General features: G+C 34.1%; 1 long non-coding RNA gene across 7 annotated transcripts in view; it reads left to right on the forward strand.

Annotated features, from left to right (window-relative positions):
• LOC109499790 overlaps positions 1-20,530 on the forward strand; it is a 419,289-nt gene that overhangs the window by 131,621 nt on the left and 267,138 nt on the right. For all 7 annotated transcript variants that reach the window (XR_006598084.1, XR_006598086.1, XR_006598087.1 and 4 more), the window contains one exon: positions 5,759-5,818. This is a non-coding gene — a long non-coding RNA (uncharacterized LOC109499790). The remainder of the gene's footprint in view (positions 1-5,758; positions 5,819-20,530) is intronic.

Below are 20,530 nucleotides of genomic sequence, written 5' to 3' on the forward strand. Positions count from 1 at the left end.
TAGGTATTTACCCAAAGGAAACAAAAATACTGATTTGAAGGGGTACATGCACCCCAATGTTTATAACAGCATTATCAACGACAGCCAAATTATGGAAATAGCCAAAATGTCCATCAACTGATGAATGGATAAAGAAGATGTGGTATATATATATACACAATGGAATATTAGACATAAAACAGAATGAAATCTTGCCATTTGCAACAACATGGATGGAGCTAGGGAGTATTATTCTAAGCAAAATAAGTCAGAGAAAGACAAGTACCATATGATTTCACTCATGTGGAATTTAAGAAACAAAACACATGAACATATTGGGGGTGAAAGAGAGGAAAACCAGGAAATAGACCCTTAGCTATAGAGAACAAACTGAGTAGAGGGGAGGTGGGTGGGTGTTGGGCTAAATGGGTAATGGGTTAAGGAGAGCATTTGTAGTGATGAGCACTGAGTATTGTATATAAGTGATGAATCACTAAATTCTACACCTGAAACTAAAAAAACAAAAACAAAAACAAAAATTAAAAAAAATAAGAGAGAGAGAGAAAAAAAAAACAATTGAAGGAGAGATTAAGAGTTTTCCAGATAAGCAAACACTAAAAGAATTCATCACCACTAAATTGGCTTTACAAGAATGTTAAAAGGATCTCTTTAAGCTGAAAAGAAATGGCAATAATTAATAACAAAAAACATGCAAAAGTAAAAATCTCACTGGAGAAGGCAAAGATATAGTAACAATAGCAATCAGTCACTTGTAAAGCAGTGATAGCTTAAAATATAAAAAACACCAAAATTAACTAAAACTACAATAGTTAGTTAAGGGAAACAATTAAAAAATAAAAAATGTGACATCAAAACTATAAAATGTGAGATAAGAAAGTAACAATGTAAAGTTTTGCAATGTGTTCAAACTTAAGTGCCTATCAACTTAAAACTAACCATTATATATACATAGGATGTTCTATGGAAACCTCATAGTAACCACAGAGCAAAAACTTATAGCAAATACCCTAAAGAAAATGAGACTACTAAGGAAGTCCATTGAACTATAAGGGAAGAAAGAGAATAATAAAGGAACCAGAGAGAAACTACAAAAACAGCCAGAAAACAATTAACAAAATAAGTACTTACCTATTAATAATTACCTTAAATGTAAATGGACCAAATTCTCTATTTAAAATATGTTGAAGTGGCTGAATAGTTAAGAAAACAAGACTCATCTTTATGTTGTCTACCAGAGACTCACCACAGAAATAAGAACACACACACAGACTGAAAGTAAAGGGGTGGGAAAAGATATCCCATGCAAATAGAAACCAAAAGCAAGCTGGTGTATTTATACGCATATCAGACAAAAAAGACTTTAAAACAAAGACTGCAATAAAAGACAAGGAGGATATAACATGATACAGGGGTAAATCCAGCAAAAATAAAAAACATTTATAGGTATATATGCATCCAACATAGGAGTACCAAAATATATAGAGCAAATACTAATGGACCTAAGAGGAGAAATAAACAGCAATACAAAAATAGTAGGGGATTTTGACACCAAACTCACATCATTAGATAGATCATCCAGGCAGAAAATCAATAAGGATACATTGCCCTTAATGACACATTACACCAGATAGACTTAATAGATACATAACATTCCTCCAAAAGCAGTAGAATGCATACACATTCTTCTCAACTGCACATGGGACATTTTTTAAGAGTCATATATTAGGCCACAAAATACATCAATAAATTCAAAATTGAAATACTATCAAGCATCTTTTCCAACAAGGATGTTATTATATTAGAAGTTAATTAAAAGAAGAAAATTGGAAAAAAACATGCGAATGTAGAGATTAAATAATGTACTATAAAACAACCAATGGGTCTTGGGGCACCTGGGTAGCTCAGTCAGTTAAGCATCTGACTTTGGCTCAGGTCATGATCTCAGTCACTGCTTGTGAGTTCGAGCCCTGTGTCAGGCTATGTGCTGGCAGCTCAGAGCCTAGAGTCTGCTTCAGATTTTGTCTCCATCTCTCTGCCCCTCCCCTGCTCATGCTCTCTCTCTCTCAATCTGTCTCTCTTAAATATAAAATAAAACATAAAAAAACAACCAGGGGGTCATTGAAGAAATCAAAGGAGAAATAAAAAAAAAAAAAACTATAAACAAATGAAAACAGAAATGTGACATACTGGAATCTATGGTACATAGCAAAAGCAGTTCCAGGAGGGAGTTCATAGCAATACAAGCCTACATTAGGAAACAAGAAAAATCCTGAAAAAACTACCAACATTGATACCTCAAGGAACTAGAAAAAGATGAACAAACAAAGCCCAAAGTTAGTAAAGGGAAGGAATTAACAAAGACAAGAGCAGAAAGAAATGAAATAGAGACTAAAAAGACAAAAGATAAATGAAACTAAGAGATGGTTCTTCGAAATGATGAAAAAAAATTGACAAACTTTAGTTAGACTAACAAGAAAACCAGAGTGATCAAATAAATAAAATCAGAAATAAAAGGTATGCACCACCGGATTAGACAACCTGGAAGAAATGAATAAATTCCTAAAACACACAATCTCCCAAGATGAATCATGAAGCAACAGAAAATCTGATTAGACCAATTTCTAATAAAGAGATTTAAATAGTAATCAAAAACCTCCCAACAAACACCAGTCCAAGATCAGACAACTTTACTGGTAAATTCTACAAAACATTTAGAGATTTAATACCTATCTTTCTCAAACTCTACCAAAAAATCGAAGGGGAGGTATGCTTCCAAATTCATTTTACAAGGCCAGAAATACCCTGATACCTAAAATCAAAACCAGAGACACCATAAAAATAAATTACAGGCCAGTATCACTGATGAACATAGATACAAAAATCCTCAACGAAATATTAGCAAACCAAATTCAACAATACATTAGAGGGATCATATACCATGGTCAAGTTGAATTTATTCCATGGATACAAGAATAGTTCAATATTCACAAATCAATCAATGTGATATACCATGCTGACAAAATGAAGAATAATATCATATGATCATCTCCAAAGATGAAAAAACTTTGACAAAATTCAACATACATTTATGATAAAAAAAAAAAAAAACCTCTCAAATGGTTATAGAGGGAACATACCTCAACATCATACAGGCCATATATGACTAACTTAAAGCTAGCATTCTCTATTAAAAAGCTAAAAACTTTCCTCCTAAGATCAGCAACAAGATAAAGATGCTCACTCTCATCACTTTTATTCAACATTGTAGTAGAAGTCCTAGCTACTGCAATAAGATAAGTAAATAAGAAAAAAAAGGCATCCAAATCAGAATGGAAGAAGTAAAACTGTCACCAATTGCAGATGATACTCTCTATAAAAAATTCTAAAGTCTACCAGAAAATTGTTAGAACTAATAAAAGAATTTAGTAAGGTTGCAGTAGACAAAATCCATATACAGAATTCTGTGGTGTTTCTATACACTAGTAGCAAACTATTGGAAATAAGAATTTAAAAAGCAATCCCATTTACAATTGTATCAGAAGAATAAAATACCTTGACAATACTCATTTAATCAAGAAATGAAAGACCTGTACAGTGAAAGCTATAATACTGATGAAGGAAATAAATATTATTCATTTTTCATAAATGGAAAAATATTTCTTGTTCATGGATTGAAAGAGTTGGTATTGTTAAAATGTCCATATTATGCAAAACAGTCTGTAGATTCAATGCAATCTTTATCAAAATTCTAATGGAATTTTCACAGAACCAGAATAAATAATTCTAAAATTTTTATGGAATCACAAAAAAAACAAACACAAAACCAAAAACCCAAAACCACCATATAGCTAAAGCAATCTTGAGAAAGAAGAACAAAGCTGGTGGTACCACTCTCCGTGATTTCAAACTATACTATAAAGCTATTCTATTCAAAATAGTATGGCAGTTGTCATAAAAACAGACACTCAGATCAATAGAACATAATTGAGAGCCCAGAAATAACCCACACATACATGGACAATTAATTACTACAAAGGACCCAAGAACATAGAATGGAGAAAGGACAATCCTTTAAGTTTGGTCTAGTGATGTGTTTGTGAATCTGATACCAAAGGCAATCGAAACAAAAGCAAAATGAACAGATGGAATTACATCAAACTTAAAAACTTCTGTGCAGAGAAGAAATCCATCATCAAAACAAAAAGGCAATGCACCTAATGGGAGAAGACATTCATACATCATGTAGCCAATAAGTGGTTAATATCCAAAATATGTAAAGAATACATACAACTCAACAATAAAAAAAGCAACTCAATTAAAACATGGGCAGAGGATCTGAATAGGCATGTTTCCAAAGAAGACATACAGATGGCCAACAGGAACATGAAAAAATGTTCAATATCACCAAACATTAGAGGAATGCAAATAAAAACCACAATAAAATATCACCTCATACTTATTAGAATGGCTATTACTTAAAAGACAAGAAATAACAAGTATTAGGATATCAAAAAAGCAGAACTGTTGTTCCCTGTTGGTAAGAATGCAAATTGTTGCAGCCATTTTGGAAAATAGTATGGAGATTTCTTAAAAAATAAGGCTAGGTCTACCATATGATCCACCTGTTGCACTTCTAGATACTTACCTGAAGAATATGAAAACACTATTTTGAAAATATATATGCATCCATGTTAATTGCAGCATTATTTACATTAGCCAAGATTAACAACCTAACGTCCATCAGTGGATGAATGGATAAATAAAATGTTTTATACACAACACAACATACACACACACACACACACACACACACACACACACACACACACGAATATTACTCATCCATAAAGAACAAAATCTTGCCATTTGCAATAACAGGGATGCACAATGAGGGTACTATGCTAAGTGAAATAAGTCAGAGAAAGACAAACACCATATGATTTCACTCACATGGAATCTTAAAAAACAAAAATGAACAAAAACAAAACAATACCAAAACAAATTAATAAATACAAAGAACAGATTGATGCTTCCTGGAGAGAAAGCAAATTAGGGTTGGGTGGAATGGGTTAAGAGTGTTAATTGTATTGTGATGGATTGTAACTAGACTTTTGGTGGCAATCACTTTGTAATATATGCAGATGTTAGATTATAATGTTTTGTACCTGAAACTTATATAATGATATATATTAATTTTACCTCAAAAAAATTAAGCCAGGCCTATTTGTTTTCTAGTTCTAGCATTGACAATTGCAAGATGACATGAATTCTTTATGGATTTTTTAAAAGTACATATTATGTGTTTTCTCACTGTCAAGTTTAACTGCCTTATGAGTAAGGGTGTTACAAATGCTAATTTTTTAAATGGAAAAAATGACTAATTCTCCCAAGTAAAAATAACAATAAAAGGAAATTGGCTGAAATTTCTTTTAAACATGTGAAGGAATCACATTTAGCTTTGCTTAAAGACTATTAGTTTCTGTTTATGGAATTTTAGAAAGTCTAAGCTTCTTTAACAGAAAACAGTCTTTTACAAAAGTATCTAATCCTATCCTAGTGTTGGTTGCTAGGAGAACATTTAATGCAAATTAATCAGTAAACATCTAGCAGCCAGCTACCTGAGGAGAAGGGGAGTGGGAGAGACTTAGAAGCTGGCCAGCAGGGAAACTGCTGATGGGAAAATGGCTGTCAAGGGTTTTTTATACACACCAGCAGCATCACACTGTGATATGAATTTTTTTCTCTATCATTCTTCTAGGTAAAGAAGGAAAAGAAAACAAGAAACATTGGAAGGATAAATGGGGTCTTTCCTGTGAAGGTGAGCTTTTTTTTGTTGAACTTTGGTAAAATGGCAAAAGAGAGATTAAGAATTAATAACAAACGAAGATTAGTGAGAATAGGTAGCATACCTAATATACTACCTCAATATTTGCATTTAAATTTTTCTCTGCATCATGTATCCTATTTGAAAATAATGTTTCTATAAAGTACAACAACAGTAAGGTACTCTGAGTATGAAAAAATGTTTTTCTCTACCCTAAAATTTCATCTGGGACAAAATCCTGCAATATTTTAGAAAGAATTAAGGATAAATACTTAGCTAATTTAAAATGAAATTATGCTTTAAAATGTCAACAAAACGAGAAATGAATTTGTTTTCTAAAAATTTTAATGGAATTTAGGTATATCCCACAGTGAGATTTAGACCATTGATTGGCATTTATAACTGTGGAAGCAAAGTGTCAGTGCTGGTAGAACTGAAGATGTTTATACACTGGGAAATAGTTACCTTTGTTTACTGGACCTGGATTAATTCCTAAATGTGAGTTCTTTCAGCTTTTTGTTTTATTTTTACTATTGAAGAAAACCAAAAAGTGAAATTCAATTTATAGAATTTCACTTTGTAATAAATTTAGGAGAACATGGATGCCTTATCTTTAGAAATGAGTATTATGGAAATATATAAGCACAGAAATATGCTACAATAGCTACAAAGGAAATAAAAGAATAAAAACTTGTGTATTAATTATACATAAGTCCATTCAGATAGGTTTTTAAAATAGGAACAAGTTTGATGTGGTTAGTTTATTATTTTTGTACTGAAAATAAATATTTTTAATTTTTCTGTAATAAAGAAGTTAACTTTACATAACTTCTTTTTTAAGTGATTTCTACATAGACGTATTAGAGTTATGCCATAAATTGAATCATAATCTGAAGTTAAAAATCATGAAGGGAATTAAAATTAAAAACATATCTCTTTCAGGTTAGATCATAGATCGAAGATCTAAGCTGTTGACTAAGATTATTTATTTTCTCTTTTATATAAAACTCATATGTCCAATAAGTTTAATTTTCTGCTCAATTTTAAATTATCTGGCAATAACTTATATAGAATATTATTTTGCTTCTTATAGTCTTTCCTGTGTAGGGCTCAGGATAAGTAAATGTACCAATATAAAGAACACAAAAAAATATTACTAACATTGCTTACAAGGTGCAATGAACCCTAAAGTAAGAGATGAGCCCCTGACCTCAAAGAGATTACTCTCTGCCTTCAGAGTTCAAATTAAAACAAAAACAAGAAACAATAAATGAAGATGATATATTTTTAGTATGGAGTATTTTCTAGAGAACTTGGAAAACAAGAGTATTTGGCAAATTCTGTGGGAACCAGAGCAAGCTCCACAGTGGGGAAGAATTTGAGTGGAAGGTGAAAAACAAGGAGGAATTGGAGGTGGTGGTAGCGGCTTTGGGTTACAATATGATTTGAATTTAAGTATTGAATAAGCAACTGATATCAACTTATTTGCCCTTGCAAATAATACCACAAATGTATTTTTTGCAAATGGTATTGAACGTATTCATTTTGGGGTGTAATCACATAGCATATACTTTCATAGAGGTCTACACAAGACAAATTAGCTAGGTAATTATTGTTTGTGATTAATAAAAATACAATTTTGATATGTTAAAAATACAGTAATTTTGTATATAGCAAGGTCCAGGGTTATGGAAGTGTTATCTACACAAATGGTTGGGAGCAAAAGGTAGTTTAATTAAGGGATTTTTTTCATAATACTTTATTGAATAGCTATTTACCTGAATTGATTTTGTAAATAAACAATGTTATTACTATTGTTTCAAACACCAGTATGAAAAGATATAGAAAATTGTAAAAGTATAACATCTAACAAAAATATTGAATTAAAATTCTACAATACTCACATATTAATCTGTTGAAGATATAATAAATCTACATGTAAAATGTACATGGACCATTGATCATAATTATTCTTTTTCTGTGAAAATGGCAGATCAAATTCTCTTATATCTGATCATATGAAAGAGGCCCATATTGAGTGGTTGTAATTTGACTATAGTAGTAATTGCTTATATAAATGCCATCCCTCTGAATGTTTATAATGACCATATAAAGCTAATCTTTATTTTACAACAAACCTTCCTCCTGAATGCTGGCACTGGCCCAACCTTTCCAAACCTAATCTCCCCTATATTTACTCCTCCTCAAGTGTATCTTCTAGTGGTCAGTGACATCACATTTTACAACGGTGTACAAGACAGGTTCCTGGAAATCAGGCTTGATGATCATCTCTGAGAGCCATTTGATTTCCAGTTTATTTTACATATATTTTTATAGCATTTGCATTATTGTTCGTGATTTGAAGCCTCGGATGATTAATTTTGCATGTCAGTTTGACCAGGCCAAGGGGTGCCCAGACATTTGGCCAGTTTCTCTGGGTGTGTTTGTGAGGGTTTTGGGGAAGAAATAAACAATTGAATCAGTAGACTGAATGAAACAGATTTCTCTCCATAAATTTGATGGACTCCATCTAATCAACTGGAAGCCTAATTAGAACTGATCCTCTCAAGAGTAAGAGGGAATTCTTCCTGCCTGGCTGCCTTCAAACTGACACTGGGTTTTTCTTCCCTTTGGACTCAAACTGAAACATTGGCTCCTCCTGGGTTTCAAGCATACTGTCCTTTGGACTAGAATTATACCATTGGCTCTCTTGGATCTTCAACTTGTCTACTGTAGATTATATCCTATTGGTTCTGTTTCTCTGGAGATCTGGATAACTTTGACTAATACAAAGCCCTTGGCACTTTTCATCTGAATTTTGAGGTACTTTCTTAATTGCTCTCCAGTTTCACACTCTTCCCATATTTCTTCCATATACCTGCTATAATTATATTTTTCAGATGCAAATCTCTGTAGACTGTTCTCTTGCTTAAAATTCTTCCTAGGCTCCTCATCCATTTTAGGATAAAGCACAACTACTAACATATCAAACAGAGTACCTCAATGATCTAGGCCAGCCTCGTTGGCCCTAGGTTTTTCCCTCCGTCCAGGAAAATTGAAAAAGTTCCAGTTTTCTGAATCTAGATTTTTGAGCTATGTATCTTTGTATGTGATACTTGCTCTTCCTGTACTGTCACTTCTCTCACTCACTCACTGTCCACTTGTCTAATTATTATCCTTCCTTAACACTGGCTCCTGTTTTGTTTTTTTCCTGAAGCTTCCTCTAAGTTCCTTCTTCTCCTATCTGGTTGACTTTCTCTTTTATAGGATGGGGTTGTAATAGTTGGCTTTTCTCACCCATATTTCAGAAGAAATGATAAGATTCTTGAAGAAAGCTATCATATCAAATTACAGTAAAACCTTGGTTTGTGAGCATAATTCATTCCAGAAACATGCTTGTAATCCAAAGCACTTGTGTATCAAAGTGAATTTTAAGAACCATTGGCTCAGTTGTGATCATGTAACATTTGGCAACACATACTACTTGTATTGGAAGACATTGCTCATTTATCAAGTTAAAATTTATTAGAAATGTTTTCTTGTCCTGTGGAAAACTCACAAAAAGTTACTCACAATCCAAGATTTTACTGTATTTTATTCAGTGCCTTGCACAGAACAGAACACATGGTGGGTTTTCACAAAAGTCTTGCTGAATAAGTGAATGAATGAACACCATCTATAGTAATTAAATATATTTATCTTTTTTAATTTTATCTATTTTGAGAGAGAGAGAGAGAGAGAGAGAGAGAGAGAGAGAGAGAGAGAATATGAGAACACAAGCAGGGGTGGGGCAGAGAGCAAAGAAAACAGAGAATCCCAAGCAGGCTCTGCACTATCAGCATAGAGCCCAATGCAGGGCTGAAACCCATGAACTGTGAAATCATGACCTGAGCCAAAATCAAGACTCTGATACCTAACCTACTGAGCCACCCAGGCACTACTAAATTTATTATTATTTTTTTTATTTTTATTTTTTAAAAAAAAATTTTTTTTTCAACGTTTATTTATTTTTTGGGACAGAGAGAGAGCATGAATGGGGGAGGGGCAGAGAGAGAGGGAGACACAGAATCGGAAACAGGCTCCAGGCTCTGAGCCATCAGCCCAGAGCCTGACGCGGGGCTTGAACTCACAGACCGCGAGATCGTGACCTGGCTGAAGTCGGACGCTTAACCGACTGCGCCACCCAGGCGCCCCTTAAATTTATTTTTAATGCACACTTTTATACTTAGCATAGAAAAGTCATTTCAGAAATTTATCTAATTCTGAATTTAGTTCTGTTTATATTTTTATATTCTTTATTTACCCTGGCAGATCCACCCTGCTCTGTGCCTCAAGGAGCTAACATTTATGAATTTTGTTAATGGGAACTCCTGCTCTCTAGCCTAAGATTGTGTTCAACTGATAGTAAATAATAAGCAAAAGATTGGAGGGTGAAAGTTGAGGAAGGTTGGGATTTTATTCCCAAGGCAGTGGTAACAGCTTGAACCCTCCAAAACATGGCAGTATGGTTCATCCTTGAACAATGTGGGGATTAGGGACATCAAACGCTCCGTGCAGTAAAAAAATCCATGTGTAACTTTAGACTCCTCTAAAACTTAACTACTTATACCCAACTGTTGATTGGAAGCCTTAATGATAACATAAACATCAATTAAAACATACTTTATATGTTATATGGATTATATACTGTATTCTTACAATGTCTAACTTTTCCTTATTTTTTTTTTGCGTATTTCTAGGCTATGTAGTCCATTTGTGACTTTTTTCAAATTATTGCACACCACCAAAATTTTTACCAATATATTTGTTGAAAAGAAATCCACATATAAGTAGGCTAAAGGGGATGAGCCATGTTATTCAAGGAACAACTGTAGATACATTCCTCTCCCAAAGCTCTCTGTGCTTCTCTCCCTGGGGTCTAGTATCTTTGCCCTTCAGGCTAGGAGTGGCAGCAACTCCCCACTATAGCTTGAGAGTACTTTACCTTCTATTGCTAGTTTCAGTTAAACTTGTCCATCACATCTGTGAACTTTTTTTTAAGTTTATTTATTTATTTTGAGACAGAGACAGCATGGTTGGGGAAAGGACAGAGAGAGTGGGAGATTAAGAGAGAAAGAGAGAGAGAGTATCTATCCCCTGATGTGGGACTCAAAGTCGTGAACTGTGAGATTACGACCTGAGTGGAAATCCAGAGTCAGAGACTCAACCAACTGAGCCACCCAGGCACCCCTTAAACTTTTCTTAATTACACTGTTGGGCAATGTCACCAACTTCCTGCCAGGAGTATGGCTGATGCAATATAGAGCCTTCTTCTCCCCTGGAATCCATTTTAAGCATCCACATGATATCATAATAGCTTTACCGATTAGGTCATATATTGAGCTCATCAAATACATTAAATGTACCAGTAAGTATACAGTAGGCTAAGCCATATTATGATGAGAAATCTAGTATTACTTTTCAAAGGTGACTAAAAGTATCTTATAGTTTAAAATTGTTTTTAATTTAAAAGATGGTTTCAAATGCATTTTCTCATTTCAATATCTATTTATAAATATCTTACTGGATGGTAAACAGTAGACATACTGCATATATATATTGTATTTTTTTTTACTTATTTATTTATTTTTATTTTTTTTTCAACATTTATTTATTTTGGGGACAGAGAGAGACAGAGCATGAACGGGGGAGGGGCAGAGAGAGAGGGAGACACAGAATCGGAAACAAGCTCCAGGCTCTGAGCCATCAGCCCAGAGCCTGACGAGGGGCTTGAACTCACAGACTGCGAGATCGTGACCTGGCTGAAGCCGGACGCCCAACCGACTGCGCCACCAAGGCACTCCTTTACTTCTTTATTTTTATTAGAGAGAGAGAGAGCGAGTGAGCAAGAGCTGGGGGGGAGAGGGGCAGAGGGAGAGAGAGAGAATGTTAAGCAGGCTTCATACTCAGTGTGGAGCCTGACACGGGACTTGATCTCATAACTCTGGGATCATGACCAAGCCAAAATCAAGAGTCAACGCTCAACCCACTGAGCCATGCATGTGCCCCAAATATATAGTTTTTAAGACGTCGTTTCAATTTTATTAAAATTTTAAAATAATTTAAATTAAAATTGTATCCTTGTTAAAAATAATCATTTTCATCAGTGCTACTAGGAATTTAATATTACCCCAACTCAATAATCAGTAAAAATAACAATTATGGCCCAAGTCTCCTTTGTACCTAAGTGATTTCCTTGTAGTACCTCAGGAAGTCAGGGAGTAAGTTCATTCAAGACTGCCTGGAGATCTCACAAGCACCGTTGGGTATGCTCTACTCATGCTATTTTTACTGCACTAAATGTAATCCTTGGAAAAATAGTGTCCCGTTGAGTGCTACAGATGTGTAGAAGCCCACTTGGTCCAAAAAGCATCACCAGATGTGTTCTGTAGACACTGCATTGTAGTGTCTGTCACCGGGGAACAACTCTAGAGTTTTTCATTGTCTTCCCAGGAAGAAAAGGAATAAATGCTACCTTGTTCCTTCAGCCTTGTTATTCTCCTTCATGTCTAACTCCAGGAAATCACTGAAGTGCCTAGGGTGGTCTGGTCCATGATGTTATTTATTGGTGGTTTGATACCACTTTATTCTGCCCTTCTGTCATTTTGTTAAAAAGTATACATATGGTGTATATGGGCTTTAGAAAGGGTGGAGGGGATGGGTATGCTTTCATGATCGAACACATTTGAAAAAGAAGAAACTTTGTCTCTGGGAGGTTCACGCAAACAAACTAGTACAGGCTTCAAGGCTCTGATTCCAGAGGTCAAATTATCTTATGCATTTAAGGTGAAAGGACTGATTAGATTGTCCCTGAGAGCTGCTATTCCCCAAAGCTACAGTCAGAAGATTTAAAATTCCAGATGCTTCTGCAGAAACAAATGAATTTTTTGAGAGCTTCTTCAGCTTTATATTATGTATATAGAGTGCACTTGAAAATACACCTGAATAGATTCTTCATTTTTTTAATGCAGTGCCTTGCATACCTTTGGTAGGATACCTGATAGATACTCTTTTTAAGCATGTCTATTAAATTTGATAAAAGTACAGATAGAGATTGGTTTCTGGACTGTATCAATGTATAGAGTGCTTTTGTTGCATATCTCACTCTGTGTCCATATTAAAGTAACAGAATGGAAATAGAACACAAAGAGAATTTAATTCATAAACTTTGTCCCTTGTTAACTTCAAATCTAGACTGAGACTCTCTATTGTCCTGAAAGGTCCCAGACACAAAATCAAGTTTAATGACTGAATTTTCCCACAGGTCCTGTTAATTCCACAAGGAAAACTTGCTGTGTGTACTCGGTAACAATTTCTGCAACTATATAAGCATTTCAGTTCTTATTTCCTTTTGAACAACGATTAATCATTTAAGCAAATTATATTATTGACAATGGATTCTATATCTTTTAATCAGACCCAAACTAAAATTGCCTCAAAGGAAAGAGTGAGCCATGGAGGCAGAACCCCAAGGGTGTTTCAGATCACTAATAGTCAGAGGTGATATTCAAGTATTTGCTGACACTTCCTGCTCCGAACCTCAGTAGTATTAGTACCTCCTGCCTGATTATTATTTCTGGAATCAGTGGAAATTTCTAACAGAGATAACTAAATCCTAATTAAGTTAAAGAGCCTCAGGGAATGGAAAGAAACCTGATGAGTGGGAAAGATACAACAAGCGGGCAACAGTAAGTCAAGACCAGTTATTGTATTTGCCAAGATATTTGCTATGGAAAGTGATGAAAGCACTCAAGAGCACAATATAGGGATAAAAACAAAACAAACAAAAAAGAATGAAGTAATATAAGGCAAAGTATATATAAAGTTTAAGTGCAATACAAGCTAAGAAAGGAGGCAGACATCAATGATATTTCCAATTTCTAAAATAATTCCAAGACCTTCAGTTTATTTTGAAGCCTTATTCAGGATAGATTGGTTATCATCTGAGAAAGAAGGGATTTTCCATGCATTTTCATTACCCTAATGTTTATAGCAGAATATCGTGCCAGAACCTTAGTGATTAGTAAATGCTGAAAAGACAGAAGGCAAGTACAGGTATACAACTAACAGACAAAGCCAAGACCCCTTGAGGATATAAAACCCAGAATTCAAAGATCCTCTTTAGATTGTCATGGATATGAAGGTGAGTGTTCAGGCAATGGGATCAGGCAAAACCTTCAACAAGGGATTGGAGTAAGGAAAGGTAAAAGCAAGGGATTGTCCTCAGGTTGATATGGGTTGGGATGGATAGAAGATGAGGATTTGGCTGACATTCTTGTGAGGTTTTTTTGTTTGTTTAAGAAATAGCAGATAGTGAAATTGATCACAATCACCCTACTTCTAGTTGGCCAGGATCAGCTAGAAGTGGCTTTTGTAACTGAGTTCCAGTTAGCCAGTGTTTGGAGATCTTCAGTAACTGATTCTGAGTGTGTCTTCCAAAAGAGCAAATACGTTTATATAGGGCACTTCTTCCTCAAAAGGAAAAATTAAATAATACCATTTAAACATCATTAGAAGACACCAAGAAAAAATTCCATTTTCACATCAAATCATGCACAGTTCTAGTGCTGGTATCTAGTCCTTCACCAGACTTCTGCTGGTAAAGGTCCCTTCCATAGGGTCTATTCACCAATGTCCATTGATGGTTATGTCTGTAATCCTCACTGTAGGCCTCTCTTAACAAACTTAATTACTACCCTCAACTGACGGGCCCATCAGTCCCCTAGTCCAACATCATGTCTATAACTCTCTTCAGAAATGGTCTTTTGACAGAGAGGAGTTTGGAAATTTCCCTCCCAGTGTGGTTAGGGAATAGAGTGTAAAGATGATGCTATAGCATATGAAATTTGTTAGTTCCAGATTTTCTTACAGGTTTTTTGAATGGAGGAATTATCTCTGGGAATTACAGTGTGTGCTAGACACACTCTTTGAGTCTTAGAGTGAAACTCACTCTTTAATATTGTTTTAAAGACTTGCTTCGTCGGACTAGAAGTACAAATGCCTCATTACTCAGGGCAAGTTCCCCCTAGCCCAGGTGTCTTACTAACTGTCCTCAGAAGCAGGTGGATTGCTCTTTTCAAATGCTTGTTTTCCTTATATGAAGTTATGGGACATTGTACTAAATAAGAAATGAAAACTCCTTTTGCTACAAGATATGACTCTGTTTCTTGGAACTTACGAGGAAACTCATTTCTCTTAGTATTTCAACCTATTTACTTTTTTAAATTATGGCACCTTGCAAAGAATTCTTATGATAATGTCTGTTTTAATGTCATGTAACTAACAGTTCACATTTCCTAAATGATCTAGACTAGAGGTTGGCGAAAATTTTCTGTAAAGAGCCAGGGAGGAAATTTGGGGGGCATTGAGTCGTAAGGCATATATACTTTGTGGCAACTACTGATTTGTGCCTTTGTAGTTTGAAAGCATCCAAAGACTATCTGAAAAAGAATAGTGTGGCTGCGTTCCAAAAAACTTTTATGTACAAAAACAGACTGTGGTTCAGATTTAATCGATGAACCATTCTATGCATACTACTAATCTGGAAGATAATACAAAATTCTGGCCTTAAAGAAGGAATTCACTATCCTTTGCCTACCAAATTCTAGCCAGGAGTAATGTTACCTCCCCATGATTTAATGCTTAAGTGAGCATAAAATAAAATTCAGTAATGATATTGCTTTCTTTCATTCCAACCTGACAGTTTCCAAAAGTAGGAGAGGAGAAAAATTAACTTTTAGTTAATTTATTTCTTATTGTTTTGATGTGTTTGCTTCTATGCAATTTTATATAAGAAAAATATATTCATGGTATAAAATGGTTTGGCTAATTAGGAATATTAGTAGGTAACAGTTCCTGAGATATATAAAACTAGCTAGATATTTTTTGATTCAGCAGTTACATTCATTAAGTAAATCAGTGGTGTAGGACAGATACAACATTTGATAGATCCAACTCTTATGGAAGAAAAAGGTTGTTTTCTTTTTAAACTGTGCATTACACAGTGTCACATTATATAAAGTTATTGCTACATCAGGTGACATAGTAGAAACTGATATTACATGACCTGATGCAAATTCTAATGGAAAATTTGGAGCATACAAATGGATTAAACACCCTTGAAAATCAGGTAGAGTATAATTCCAAAGGATTTCAGGTCATTCAGAAATGCTATTACCTCCCAGCTAAGAAATGTAGACTGTTTTGTTAGTGATCACACTGAAGCATGAAATTGGGGAGGAAGACTATTAATGGGTCAGTTAAAGTAAGAAGTCAGAAATATTATTTTAAGGTGGAATGTTGTGACAAATATGTGGCAAAATGTAAAATTACCTCTCAGAAAAACCCGTGTTTATTTTCAGTCACTATTTATGGTATGGAAAACGTATTATGACTGGAAAATCTCACTTGAAAAGTTCTTAGCCTAAAAATCTCACAAACCTTTTCAGAGTAGGACTATCATTATCCATACATGCTACCAAATTCTTCTTGGAAAGCAATTTATATGTCAGGTAAAATGTATACCTTTTTCTAAAAGAGCATTTTATAGTGTTTTAAAAACAGGTTTTCATTTTTCTGAAGATTATAAAACTACTTAAGAATATAGAGGGATGAGTCAACACATACGTTAGGGCAGGAATACTTTGCAAACACTACTTAATAAATGTTTATTATCTTGCAAACTCTCTGCTAAGAAGATAGTCTTGATTGTAGTAGGTTGTCCATCAGAAGAATTAAGCTCTTAAAAAAATCCTTTGAACACAAACTGTCGGATTACTTAATTGAAGCCATTCTTTTTAATTTCCTTTAAGAAAAGTATTGCTTGATTCTTCTTATCTCTTCAGGTTTTTTTTTAAGTAAAAGGATCATTATTTGGTATGTAAAATGAAATATCAGGCAAACAGAGCCAATAATAATTGAACACCTAGTTCGTGTATCTTATATGAATGACCATAGGTATTAGAATTGTTTTTCATAAAAGGTATTTACTGTGGGAAATTAGAAACTTCTAAATTTTAAAGCATAATGCATAGAAATGGTAAAAAAAATAGTATAATTTAAGAAGTCTTTGCTATGAAAATTTAAGAATTCTGATGATATTGGAAGAAATTCATTTAGCAAGCAAACAGTTAATTTTGGCCAGAGTCTTTCTTCACCACATTTTTGGCACAAACCCTTTGTGTCATCACTAGTAAGTAACAATACTCTGTACTTTGAAGGCATGGAGCATGCTTTTTTCACCTTTTTATTCCATTCTGCTGCCTGCTCACCTAAATACCACAGCCTCTTCACTGATGTCTTTTCAAGTATTGTGGTTGTACAATAAATGTATGATTGTAGTAAACAAACCAAACCTGCACATAAGGCTTTCTCCAGGGACAATGCCATGAAATTATTTCATAAGGATTGCTTTTAGGTCTTTAATTATCAAATTCATTCACTTGCTAAGTAATACTACACAGAAGTAATGTCATCACAGGGCCAGTCTGGTGTACTTTAAATGCCTGAATGAAAACTGTTATGGAGTATCCCTATTTTGAATTCTTAATATACTTAAAATAATTATTTGATTTGTACCTGTTTATCTCTCAACTTGATTAGTATATTATATTTAAAATGTTTTTGTACTCTAAATATTAAATACATTTCTTTAAGAAGCACATAATGTATTTGCCAAATGCTACAAAATTTAAAATACATTTTGTTTGGAATGAGTACCTAGTATTCAAAATCATAATTGAAATATATAGAGTCCTTATATTTCAAAATATTAACCTTTCACTGAATTGATTAAAAGCATATAATATGACTTTGAAGTATTTTGAAAACCTGACTACTGAAAATCAAATTATTTTTGTTGTTTAGTAATGTGAAACAGTTACTCCATTTTTCAAAGACTATGATTATCCTGTGCACCCTGCCCATGAATAGATTTAGTAGAAACCATAAGCTGAAAAGAAGAATCATTAATAAAAAAAGAATCAAAAACAAAGGAAAGTAGGTGGGTTAATTGTGGTAAATATGATTTATGCATCTATTTAGGCTACCAGGGGAATACAGAAGGGAATTTGAAAGATTTTAAAATCTAAACCCAAATTCACAAAATTCAAATGAGAAGAATTCTTTTCAGAGTATGTTGAACATTAATTAAATATTATTTTTATTCAGATGCAGACTTGGTGATGGACAATAAGCAGTTATTAAGTTTTTTCTGGAAAGGTAGCTTGAATATCTTACCTAAACCCTCTTACAATGACAGTTGCCAAGAATCAAGCCAAGAAAATGTGATCACAAAGCCAAGGTGCACAAGTTTAAACACACCAAGTTGAAAAAGTACTCAGGGCACAAAATGAGGTGTTTTCAGTATGATACCTGTACATTTTTAACTGGCATGTTGTGTAACACTTTAAAAAATTGTTCTTGTTAAGCTCATAAGTACTATTTATAGTTAATTGTATTTGTGAGCAGAAACTTTGGCCTTTAAAGTTTCTACCTTTGATTTGGATGTATTTTTTCCTTTTTAAAATGTTTTTAATGGTTTTTCTTTTTTTTAATGTTTTTAATGTTTAATTTTTGAGAGAGAAACTGAGTGTGAGCAGGGGAGGGACAGAGAGAGAGGGAGACACAGAATCCAAAGCAGGCTCTAGGCTCTGAGCTGTCAGCACAGAGCCTGATACAGGGCTCGAACTCATGAACCAAGAGATCATGACCTGAGCCAAAGTCACACACTTAACTGACTGAGCCACTCAGGCGTCCCTGGATTTAATTTTTTTCTTTGTGGTCAGTTATCTGATTGGTTCCTTTAAGTAGTCTATGGATGTATGAATACTTTATGGATATTCCTTTAATCTATTTAATCATTTTATTATATAATACAATTACTCTAGGACCTTACTTAATTTTAACTAGGTCTGTCTGATTTCAAAAGATAGACTTCCTAATATGCATATCTGATTATGTTCTGCTTCCTTTTGAGTTATTTCGTGGCCTCCCATGCCAACAGAATAAAATATAAACCACTCTGTATGACAGAAAAAGGCCTTCATCCCCTTCATTTCTTTCAACCCCCTACTGTGCCTTCACATCTGATATACTATCAGCTGATCCATTTTGGAAAGTCTTATAGTTCTTTGAATTTGTCATGATCTCTAACATATCTGTAACTTTCTGTGCTTTCCCTCGATCTTTATAAGTCCCTTTCCTGAGTACATCTGGCTAACTTAGAGTCATTATTCATAACTCATTTTTAGTAATAATTTCTGGTTATTCTTCAGTGTGTTTATTTACTTTGTAAATGTGCTGTTCAGTAGAGTAGCCACTAGCTAGAGGTGGCTATTTAAGTTTAAACTAATGAAAATTAAGTAAAATTTGAAAATTCATTCCCTCAGTAGTGTTGTTCACATTTCAAGAACTTGTTATCCACATATGTATGACTGGTTGCTACCACATTGGACAGCAGGGATGTAAAATATTTTCATCCTCATTAAAAGTTCTGTGGAATAGCACTGTCTTAAAATCTTAATCATCAAATTGTACACAGTAATCTTTTTTATTTCTCTGTTTCTCAATCTGGAGCTCCTTAAAAGCAAGTAACCTAGACTATTGGTCTTTATGGCACATAGTAGGAATGCAGTAATTTTTTGTGCTTCACATGCTAAGACTCATAGACACCGGTTAGAGAAAACCATATTGTGCTATAATCAGAAGTATAAGTAGAATTATTTGAAAATTTTTTTTTCAATGTTTATTTATTTTTGAGAGACAGAGAAAGACAGAGTGTGAGTAGGGAAGGGGCAGAGAGAGAGGGAGACACAGAATTCAAAGCAGGCTCCAGGCTCTCAGCTGTCAGCACAGAGCCTGATGCAGGGCTTGAACCCACGAACCGTGAGATCATGACCTGGGCTGAAGCCGGACACCTAACTGAGTGAACCACCCAGGCGCCCCTGAAGTATAAGTAGAATTATTAAGGCACAGAAAACATTACTAAGGGAAAAGACTTTTGAGTGATACAAGTCCAGTCTTCTTGGCCTAAAACATAGTTAAAATCTGAAGAAAAAGGGACCTATACCTTTCCATCACAAAGAGCAAGAAAATCTTAAGGAGAGGTTATTTTATAGAAAACATTGGTAGAGAATATCTCTTAGCATATTTTGTACAGTAAAATTGAAACATTAAAATAAAATAGTTGATTATTTGAATTCCATGAGACTGAACAACATAAGAAATTGTTAAAGGTGATGAGAACTTCTGACATTTAATATACTATCTGTGAGAAGGAATTGACCACTATGGGCATACTTACTCCCATGTGGGCAATAGATGTAGATGGCAGAACCAGAGTGGAAAAATAAAGCTATTATTAATCTTCCTGATTTCTCATTTTTAAACTGCAAGTAAAAATTTATTTTCTGTGATTTTCATTCTTTTTGTAAATATTGATGACTATTGCTTCCCACTCCAAACCAGCTCATTACTCAAGTCATTTTTTTCAGTAAAGTTGCTCCTTGCTCACATTATCTAAAAGTTCAAGTTCTACAATCCATCTCTCCTTCTCTTTTTTCTTATTATGATCGCTATTTAACATTCTGAATGTTTTACATATTTATCTTGTTGTTCTGCCTCTCATAATAAATTTAAGCTTCAAAATTGCAGGTATTTTTGTAAGTT

This window comes from Felis catus, chromosome B2 (genome assembly GCF_018350175.1).
Source record: "Felis catus isolate Fca126 chromosome B2, F.catus_Fca126_mat1.0, whole genome shotgun sequence".
In the NCBI taxonomy this organism is placed as follows: domain Eukaryota; kingdom Metazoa; phylum Chordata; class Mammalia; order Carnivora; family Felidae; genus Felis; species Felis catus.